We start from the raw sequence: 10,515 nt of genomic DNA, 5'->3' as shown, positions 1-10,515 counted from the left end.
CGTTCTCTATATTGTGGCCATAGGGTAGGTATTCTGGATTGCTCGATCCACCTCCACTTGCTTTGCATTGTATTACTGGGTGAACCTGTGAAGAACTAAGAAAACTATCAATTTTCTTATTCAAGAGTTCTACCTGATTAGATAGCATGGTGACCGAACTAACGTTATAAATGCCGATTGCTTTTGTTGTCTTAGTCCTCATGACTTGCCACTGATAATTATTCAGTGACATCTCTTCTATAAATTCGTAAGCATCTTCAGGTGTTTATTATTGATAGTCCCACTAGCGGCTGCGTCAACCATTTGTTAAGTCAAAGGATTCAGGCCATTATGAAGCGTTTAAACCTGTAGCCAAAGTGGTAGCCCATGGTGAGGGCATCTTCTCAAGAGGTCCTTGTATCTCTCCCATGCATTGTAGAGTATTTCTAAATCCATCTGCACAAAAGAAGAGATATCATTACGTAATTTAGCCATTTTAGCCAGTGAAAAATATTTTAATAAAATGTTTTCGGTCATTTGTTGCCAAGTAGTGATTGACCCTCGTGGTAACGAATTCAACCACTGTTTAGCTTTGTTTCTCAATAAAAAATGGAATAACCGAAGGCGAATGGTGTCATCAGAAATGCCATTAATTTTAAATGTATCATATAGTTCCAAAAAGTTTGCCAAGTGAGCGTTGGGATCTTCGTCTTGCAAACCATCAAACTGAACAAATTGCTATATCATTTGAATTGTGTTAGGTTTCAAGTCAAAAGTATTTACAGCTACAGCAGGTCTAACTATGCTCGATTCAATTCCTGTTAAAGAAGGTTTAGCTTAATCATACATAGTACACGGAGCAGGATTCTGATTAACAGCAATCGTAGGAGGTAGCGAATTTTCTTAGTTTTCAGCCATCTCCTCGGTTGTGGTTGAAGTATCGTTCTCTTGCTCTTCCTCTGTGTATCGTAAGCTTCACCTTATTTCTCTTCGATTTCTGCAAACTGTGATCGATCTCACTATCAAACAGTAATGGTCCCAACAGTTTTCATCTAGTCATACACTATAAAAACTAGCCAGGAATGAATAAAAGAAAAATTGGAAAAGAAAATAAAAATTTAAATTGCAAATAAAGTAGAATGCCTAAAGTAATAAAAATGGAGTGTTCCTAATATCCTAGTTCCCTAGCAACGGCGCCAAAAACTTGATACGTGATATTCGCGATAGGTTTTAAAAATTTATAATTAATCGTTCTTGAAACTAACTATTTGATCGTGATTTTCGTGACAGGTTTTAAATATTTATAATGAATCATTCTTAAAACTAACTATTGTCACGATGTAGGCAAGTGTACCTATCGAACAGTAGTATAGTTTTAGCAAGACCGGATTGTCGAACCCAAAGGAACTAAAGTACTAGTAATGACTGTCTTTTATTATCTAGCCTAAGAATAAGGAGGTTTGTTTTAACTAACTAATTAACTAAACTAAGAATTCACAGAAAATAGAATTGGGGGATTACTTTTGGAAAACGATTGAATTAAGACAATACCTAAGGAAAAATCCACCTAGACTTCACTTGTTATTCTGACTTCGAATAGAACGATTTATTCATTTAACTTGTTCCGTAGAGATCCCTAAGTCATGTTATTATCCCTATTCAGGATTAATAACGTCTAATCCCTAGATTGAATAATTGAGACTTTTCTCTAATTAACACCCTAGGGTTACATTAACTCGATCTATGAATCCCCTTATTAGGTTTCACCATAATCCGGCAAAATCTTGTCACCCTATCTCTAGCGTGCAATCAACTTCGCTTAATTATGACAATTGTACTCTTAGACAGGGTCTATTCCTCCTCTGAATAAGAGCTTAACTTGAATCAATATCCTGGAATATCAAAACAAGAATTAAGAACACATAATTAAGAATAAGTCAAATATTTATCATACAATTCAGAAAATAATAACAAGATTCGTCTTAGGTTTCATGCCCCTTAGGTAATTAGGGGATTTAGTTCATAACTAAAAAGGAAAACATCTTAGAAGAATAATGAATACAAAACATAAAGAAAACCCAAAACTCCTGAAGGGAAATTGAGGGGAGATGTTCAATCTTGATGATGAATCTGGCTTCTAAGATGGATCAATCGAATTTCTTCGAGTAATTCCTTCCTCCTTCCCTGTGCCTCCCTTTTCCTCTTCCTTTAGGGCGTATTATAGCCTTTAGAATGCCTAAAAGTCCTCAAAATTAGCCATTTCCGAATTGGGCTTAGCTTGGGCTCGGCAGGGACATGCCCGTGTATTCTACCCGTGTGAGTCGTGCTTCGATTCTGCCAAATTAACACGGCCGTGTGGTCTGCCCGTGTGAGGAAGTCCAGGCCATGTTGATTTCGTACTTTGGCCCATTTCCTCCGTTTTTGGCCCGTTTCCCTCTCCTTTCACTCTCCTATGCTCGCCTAAGTATAAAACATGAAATTAAGGCATTAAGAGCATCGAATTCACTAATTCTAAGGAAAAATCATCCATAAAATGTGTTAAGCATGGAGTAAAAATATGTATAAATAACGGTTTATCAAATACCCCCACACTTAGGCATTTGCTTGTCCTCAAGCAAAATTCTCAACTCATAATCAAAATAACTTCTTCTCAGCTTATAATTTCTTTCGAAAATATCTCAAAATAATCCATAAGTAATCATACATTGAGAATTCAACTGAAAGAACATCAACGTTTCAAACATTCCAAGCTGAGCATTTTATCATGAAAACATAGGTATCTTCCCTTATCTAGGTGGTTACCCTTGATTCGAAATCTCACGAAGTTTAACATCCTTACTAAACATTCACTCAAATCACTCAAGGTGTTTAAGGACAATGAATGAAGCACTCAATAGTCAATAATGAAAAATTATTACCATAGGCTTGCACGAAAATCAAATCTTCACCACTATAAATTGAGATGATACATCAATCGAAAGGTCTTTAGAGGGTTGTAACGAGGCTTGGTTAGGGGGTATGGTCTCAAGCTGAAAGAAAAGGTTAGAATCGAGATTGAATTGAAAAATTGCCTAACTAGAAAAACAGCTAGTCATCAATTGCATACAACAGAGCTTTTCTCAGAATATGGAATTTAACTTCTTTAGCTCAGAAGATTACTACTACTAATATGTATACATGTTTTTTTTTAAGAACAAGTCAACATAAAAAATAGAATAAAATATAGTTAAGCAGCTATTTCAATTCAAATCTCGACAAAAATAGGGATCAAATTAATTTAGAGGATTTCAACAATAATGGGTTAAGGGTTAATATTAAGGGTAATACAAGAAATGGCTTGTTAGCTCAACGAGGTTTACTAATGGTTAATCATGGAGGTAGGCTTTTCATGGCATGAGTGGGTTAATCTTAAGTGCCTTAATCATTTTGACATATAAAATCAAATGGTGTGGTCTTGACATGGATAATCAAGAAAGTTCTATAATAACAGTTCAATACTGACGCACTCAAAGCAATAATAAAAGTGAGCATGAAAGAATTAATAGATGCTCAAAAGGCTCAAAAATTATGGCTTTTTGATGTTTAAAACTTGTGAATTCCAACTCAAAGTAATACCTGAACTTTGGGGAAACAACCTAGAATTTTAAATTCTTAAAAATCAACTTATGATGCTTGATTCTCTAATGTTTTAAAGTTTAAACAATCAATGCATAAATGCCTATGTTTTAATTCAAGATATATCAATCAAAATCATAAATAAATCAAAATTTATCCTAAATATGATATGAGAGCTTTTCAGGAGAACAAGGTAGTCATTCAGAGATTTTTCTAATAATGAAATGAATACCCCCCACACTTAAGATGTACATTGCCCTCAATGTACAAAGATAGATATATAGAAAAGAATGTCAGAATAAGATAGGGAGAGAAGTGAAACTTCCTAAGTGATGAATGAATTTCCTTGAATTGGAGTTTCGAAGAATAATCGGAGTGAGGGTGGAGGAGGATACTCCGATGGTGGTAGAGGTTCATTAGTCTATAAGTCCTGCGCCAAAAGAATATTATATCTAAAGTTGGTTATGGTCCTGGTCGAGCAGGACATGGCAGTCGTGGAGAACCTTTCCCAGTGGAGTTTTGAGTCCTTGATTAATAGTGAGCTTTGGAGCTTTTTATAACTATGATAACATCAGGAACTCTTTTAGAAAGTATATAAGGAAGAATGATTACTCGGTAGGAAATAGTCAGAATTCAAAATTGTTAAATAAAAATTATAAATCCTAATAAAATAAGATGAAAGAAAAATAAAAAGTAGTCTTAAAATAAAATAAAAGTAAAAACATAAAATAATAAATAAAATTTTTTAAACATCTTCATCGCTAGATGGTCCGCGAGGTGGGGGTGGCGATGAGATGTGGAGGTTCTAACAGATCTGCTGTAGAGTAGCATCAATGTTGTCAAATCGTTGAAAACACTGCTACTCGAATCGAGTGAGGAACTTAGAAATGTCAGCATATGAAGCCACCGTATGAACTGGATGAGAGGGTGGTGGTGGCTGAGATGGTGGGTCCTCGTACTGTGGGGAGACATCATTAGTAATGCCCACGGAGGCCTCCTCCTCGGTAAATTGGGCGAGACGATTTTGAGGAGGGTAGGTTCGTCGGTGCTTTTCAATCGTCCTCATGCTTAGCATGCTTGAGATGCCTTGTGGAGACATCTGGCCAATGAGGGTCAAGGATGATTCCTGGGCCGCGGTGTTGAGGAGCCCGAAGTGTCGAGCCAACCGAGTAACATAGAGGCCAATGGAGATGATCCCCTTCCTATGTCGCTCCGTCTGGTGTTGAATGGCGAGGGCAATGAAATAGGCAAGGTCGATGACATGCCCGTGCAACATACTCCATAGAAAGTAGGCATCATGGGTGTTGACAACGCCAGTGCTCTCTCGCCTTCATATTAATGTGTGAGCCAAAATGGCGTGTAGGTACTTCAGAGATGGAGGGAGAGCGGATGCCTTGGAGCGGCTAGGATTATAGGTGGCTGAACCTGGTACTAGTGCGTCCTAACACCATGAAGAAGAACGATGGATATGGCAGTTGAGAGTATCTAAGTCATTCTCCTCCTTGAACTCTTCCGTAAATAAGCCCTGTGCAGTACCGAGTTCTGGGACGCTGAGCTGGCAGACTAATCTGCCTAGGCAAAATTAGACCGTGTCGGGATCATCGTAGTTCGTCATTACGGTCTAAAGATGAAACATTGAGCATAGTTCCATCGTGAGCTCGAAATATGTTGGCTCGATGATCCCAAAGAAAATCTCCTAAGGGTTGGTGGTTAGGAGGGCCCGAATCGCATCAGCCAACTGAACTTGTTCGACTGTAGCCCAGTTGATGCAGCAGCCCGCAATTAAAGGTCGGGCCCAGAGTATTTGGAAAAGTTCTCCTTGGGGCCCGATGGGGAATTGCAGGAAAGGGTGGCAAATTTCTGTGGTAGGACCCGAGGAAGATAATGCTCCCTTCCTTATCTTTAAAGTAGGGACAACGATTTTCCTTTCTCATGAAGACGACATTGTATACATACAAAGAAAATAATAGTAGGTAAACGAATTTGAAAAGGAAAAAGCCATGAATTTGAACTAACAATTTCAGCCAAAACTACTAATACAAACCAAGCTCAACCAAAATAATCAATTTGATAGCATAATTTCATGACATTAGCATAGTAATAGCATGAAAATGAGCATAGTAATGGCATGGGTATGACAATAGAATAAGGCTTTCCTAACAACTCGGTTCAACATGGAATGTATGATAAATATCCGAAGAATGCAAATTAAATAATAATAATGAGCAAAATGAAAATAGTATGAGAAAAATGGAGATTATTTTGATAATAAGCATTAGAAATAATTAAAATAGAAGTGAAAAGAGTAAACAAATGCTAAGGGAGAGAGATTAGGCGTCAAAAATAAAGTTCGGAGCGGCGCACGGGCGTGGCAAGGAGAGCGTATGGACTTGCAGCGGCTTGGGTTAGGGTTTTTGGGTGAAGAAGACAATGAATAGTGAAACCTATTTATAGATTTGGGGGCACACGGCCAGGGAACACGCCCGTGTTCCCCAATTTTTGCTCGTGTGATTCGCTAATTTTAAATTTGGGCGTGTCTGACAATTTTCCCACGCTGTGTACCTTGGGCGTGTTCATGCACACGGCCGTGTCGCATGGCCGTGTCTAGCATTGTTCGCTTCTCCCAAGCCCGTGTATGTAGTCCCACGCCCGTGGTAATTAAACAGGTTCGACCACGGTTGCTTGGCACGGGCGTGTCGTACTCTCGTGTTAATTTGATAGGTTTGGCCCAGTTTCATTGTACGGGCGTGTCGCATGCCCATGTTGTTTTGATAGGTTCACCCACGGCCATGTCGCACGGTCGTGGCGATTTATCGTAGCCCATGCTGGGAAAAATCTTTTCCCTGTTTCCACACGACCTAAGGCACGCCCGTGTGATTGGCCGTGTCTGTGTGGGAAACCTGTATTCAAGAGCTTTGTTAGTAAGTTAGGTGTTAAACACTAAAATTTAAAGAAGTTAATACAGTTAGTGCTCGGGTTACCTTCTGAGAAGCACTTATTTATAGTCTAAGCTCGAGTTACCTCTCCATTGAATGGTCATGGTGGTTCGAGAAGTTTATACTCCTCATTCCTGCTATCATTCTCATTAAAATAAGGTTTTAGATGGGTGTTGTTTACCTTAAAAGTGCCGAACTTGGGATGACTTACCTCGAATGTACCGAATGGGAAAATGCTAAGTACCGTAAGAGGGATTTCTTCATTTGGTTTGGTAGTGACAATGTGAGGATCTGCGGCATCTATTGAAACTTTATCTCCAACCTTAAGTTGATTTGGGGAGGTATTGAGCTCGTTTTGGCGTAGTTTTGGTTTATCGTGAGTTTTCGGTTTATGCATCCGCCATTCATCTAGCTCTTCGATTTGTAGCCTTAGATCTTCATGAATAGGTTCTCTACAATTGTTTGAGAATGGCTCATGTACTTCCTTCAGACTCATTTCCTGCAAAGTGGGTTGCACCATATTGTTAGTTTTAGTAGAATGGTCTAGACGATCACCTTCAATTTTCGATGTATTGCCAGAATTTCCAGCTTGAAGGGTGATTATTTCGTCTCACACACGAAGTGTGAGCTCACCTGTGCCAACATCAATAATCGTTTTAGCAGTTGCTAAAAAGGGCCTTCCTAAAATCAAAGGAGTGTTGGTATCCTCCTCTATGTCTAGAACAATGAAGTCAATGGGAAATATAAATTTATCGATTTTAACTAGCATATCTTCAATAATACCCCTAGGAAATCTTATAATTTTATCTTCTAATTGAATGCTCATCCTAATCTGTTTAGGTTTCCCAAGACCTAATTATTTGAACATTTTGTAGGGCATGACGTTAATACTAGCCCCTAAATCAGCTAATGCATTATTAACATCTAAACTACCAATTACGCAAGGAATTGTAAAACTCCCTAGATCTTTTAATTTATTGGGTAGCTTATTCTGCAGAATTAGCTGAGCAAACTGCGTTTAACTCCACATGCGACGCCTCGTCCAACTCCCGTTTATTTGCTAAAAGCTCCTTTAAAAATTTCATTGCATTTGGCGTCTGTCATAGAGCTTCAATAAACAGTAAGTTAATGTGTAATTTTTTTAAGAGTTTAAGGAATTTACCAAATTGTTCATCTGAGCAGTCTTTCCTTGTCGCGTTGGGGTATGGCACACGAGGTTTATTTTCGGCATTTACTGATTTGTTTTTATTATGACCTACCTCACCTTGACCTCTGCTCACCACAGTTTCTTGCCTTGGTTCTGGCTCAGGCTCAATGAATGCTTCTTCATCTTGAACATTAATTACGTTGAGCTATTCCCTTAGGTTGGGTTCAGTATTACTTGGAAAGCTACCTTGTGGTCATTTCTAGATTAGTTTGGATAGCTAGCCTATCTGAGTTTCAAGCCCTTGGATTGACTCTTGTTGTTTTCTAAGTGCTGTCTCAGTGCTCTGGAAACAGGTTTCTGAAACCGAGATAAATTTAGATAGCATCTCTTCAAGGTTCGGTTTCTTTTCCTGTTGATTGGGTGGTTATTGAAAACCCGGAGGATGTTGTGGTCTTTGATTTCCTTGACCGCCCCACGAGAAATTGGGATGGTTCCTCCAACCTACATTATAAGTGTTACTATATGGTTTATTTTGGGATCTAGAGTTATTAATACTCATATATTGAACTTGTTCCTCCTTGATGCTAGGGTTGAAGGGTTGAAACTCTATTCATGCTCCTTCTCCATTCATCTCGCATCTTATTACTGGATGTACCTAAGTAGAACCAAGTAAACCATCAATCTTTTTATTTAGAAGTTCTACCTGGTTTGACAGCATAGTAACCGAATCGATGTTATAAACGCCTGCTGTTTTAGTTAGCTTAGTCCTCATGACTTGCCACTGATAGTTATTCAGTGACATCTCTTCAATAAATTTGCAAGCCTCTTCAGGTGTTTTGTTGTTGATGGTTTCCTCGGCAGCTGCATCAATCATTTGCCTTGTCGAAGGGTTCACACCATTGTAGAATGTTTGAACTTGCAACCATAGAGGTAATCCATGGTGAGGACACCTTCGCAATGGGTCCTTGTATCTCTCCCATGCATCGTAAAGATTTTTTAAGTCCATCTGCACAAACGAAGAGATATCATTACGTAATTTGGTTGTTTTAGCCGGCGGAAAATATTTTGATAAAAATTTTCGGTCATTTGTTCCCAAGTAGTAATTGACCCTTGTGGTAACGAGTTCAACCACTATTTAGCTTTTTTCCTTAATTAAAAAGGGAATAACCGAAGACGAATGGCATCATCAGAAATGCCATTAATTTTAAATGTATAGTAGAATTCCAAGAAATTTGCTAAGTGAGTGTTTGGATCCTCATCCTGCAAACCATTAAACTGAACAAATTGTTGTATCATTTGAATAGTGTTAGGTTTTAGTTCAAAATTATTCGTAGCAATAGCAGGCCTAACTATACTTGACTCAGTTCCTGTTAAACTAGGTTTAGCATAATCATACATAGTACGAGGAGCAAGATTTTGATTTGCTAGTTCAACGGGTATCATAGAAGGTAGCTAATTGTCTTGGTTTTCAGCCATCTGCTCGGTTGGGGTTTAAATATTGTCCTCTTGCTCATTCTCTGTGTATCTTAAGCTTCACCTTATTTCTTTTTGGTTTCTACGAACTGTGCGATCGATTTCTTCGTCAAAAAGTAGTGGTTCTGACGGGTTTCTTCTAGTCATAAACTATAAAAACCTCCCAAGAGAAAGAAAAAGTAAATTAATAAATAATAATAATAAAATAAAATTAATTTGCAAGAAAAATAAATGGCTAAAGTAATAAAAATTGAATGTTCCTAATATCTTAGTTCCCCGGCAACGACGCCAAAAACTTGATCGTGACTTTCGTGATAGGTTTTAAATATTTATAATGGATCATTCTTGAAACTAACTATTATCACGATGTAGGCAAGTGTACCTATCAAACAGTAGTATAGTTTTAGCAAGACCGGATTGTTGAACCCAAAGGAACTAAAAGTACTTGTAACACCCCGAACCCGAGACCGTCGTCGGAGTCGAACACGAGGTGTTAACAGACTTCAAACCACTTATTAAAAATTTCCCAGACAAGCTGCCAATCTGCGTACTAGTCGCTTCAAAAATCATATCATGAGTTCTGAAACTTGAAATCCAGTTCCGTGAACTTTCCCAGGAAGTAGACTCCTATATCTATATGGTAGAATTTTTTTAGAATTTTTGGTTGGGCCAATTGGTACAGTTTATTAGTTAAAGTCACCCCTGTTTCAGGGTTCGACTACTCTAACCTTCATGTATTACGACTTAGATATTTCCCTTTACAGAGCTTCAATGCTTATGACGATTGTTTCTAATGAAACTAGACTCAAAAGGGAATCTATACATATAAGGCATGACTTCTAATTGTCTCTGATTAATTTATGGTGAATTTCTAAAGTCGGAATAGGGGATCCAGAATTCGCTCTGGCCCTGTTTCACAAGAGTTTAATTATCTCCTAACATACAGCTCATATGGTCGTTTCGTTTCTTCCATATGAAGATAGACTCATCACGCTTCGATTACATAATTTATTTTTTATTTAATTCCATTCCTACTACTTTTAGTGATTTTTTCAATCTCACATCACTTCTGCTACTAAAGATCTCATTACTAAAGCAAACTATGCCTATTTTGTGATTTTCCTTAATCTAACTAATAATTCATCATACATATCATGAATTTAACACCGAGAATAATCAGCCATGACAACATTATCAAACGAATTTTTACTAAGACTTATGACGAAGTATCATAGGACCAAAATTCAACTTAATATTTATGCCATTTTCGCATGGCTAAAGTTTACATACCAAAGTTCAACAAAACAAATAGCCTATACATGCCGAAATGTTCTCCTAGACCAACTAAGAAGAAGATACCCCAAA

General features: G+C 37.8%; 2 non-coding genes across 2 annotated transcripts; both read left to right on the top strand.

Moving 5' to 3' along the window:
• Positions 1 to 361: 361 nt before the first annotated feature.
• Positions 362 to 468, top strand: LOC128295059 (small nucleolar RNA R71). Its single transcript, XR_008285366.1, has one exon. It is a non-coding gene; the product is annotated as a small nucleolar RNA R71 (small nucleolar RNA).
• An 8,141-nt stretch (positions 469 to 8,609) lies between these two features.
• LOC128294535 (small nucleolar RNA R71) lies at positions 8,610 to 8,715 on the top strand. The gene has a single exon (XR_008284845.1). It is a non-coding gene; the product is annotated as a small nucleolar RNA R71 (small nucleolar RNA).
• Positions 8,716 to 10,515: the final 1,800 nt, after the last annotated feature.

This window comes from Gossypium arboreum, chromosome 6 (assembly GCF_025698485.1).
Source record: "Gossypium arboreum isolate Shixiya-1 chromosome 6, ASM2569848v2, whole genome shotgun sequence".
In the NCBI taxonomy this organism is placed as follows: Eukaryota; Viridiplantae; Streptophyta; class Magnoliopsida; order Malvales; family Malvaceae; genus Gossypium; species Gossypium arboreum.
The sequence above is the reverse complement of the archived record's forward strand: the minus strand, read 5'-3'. Positions and strand labels throughout refer to the sequence as shown.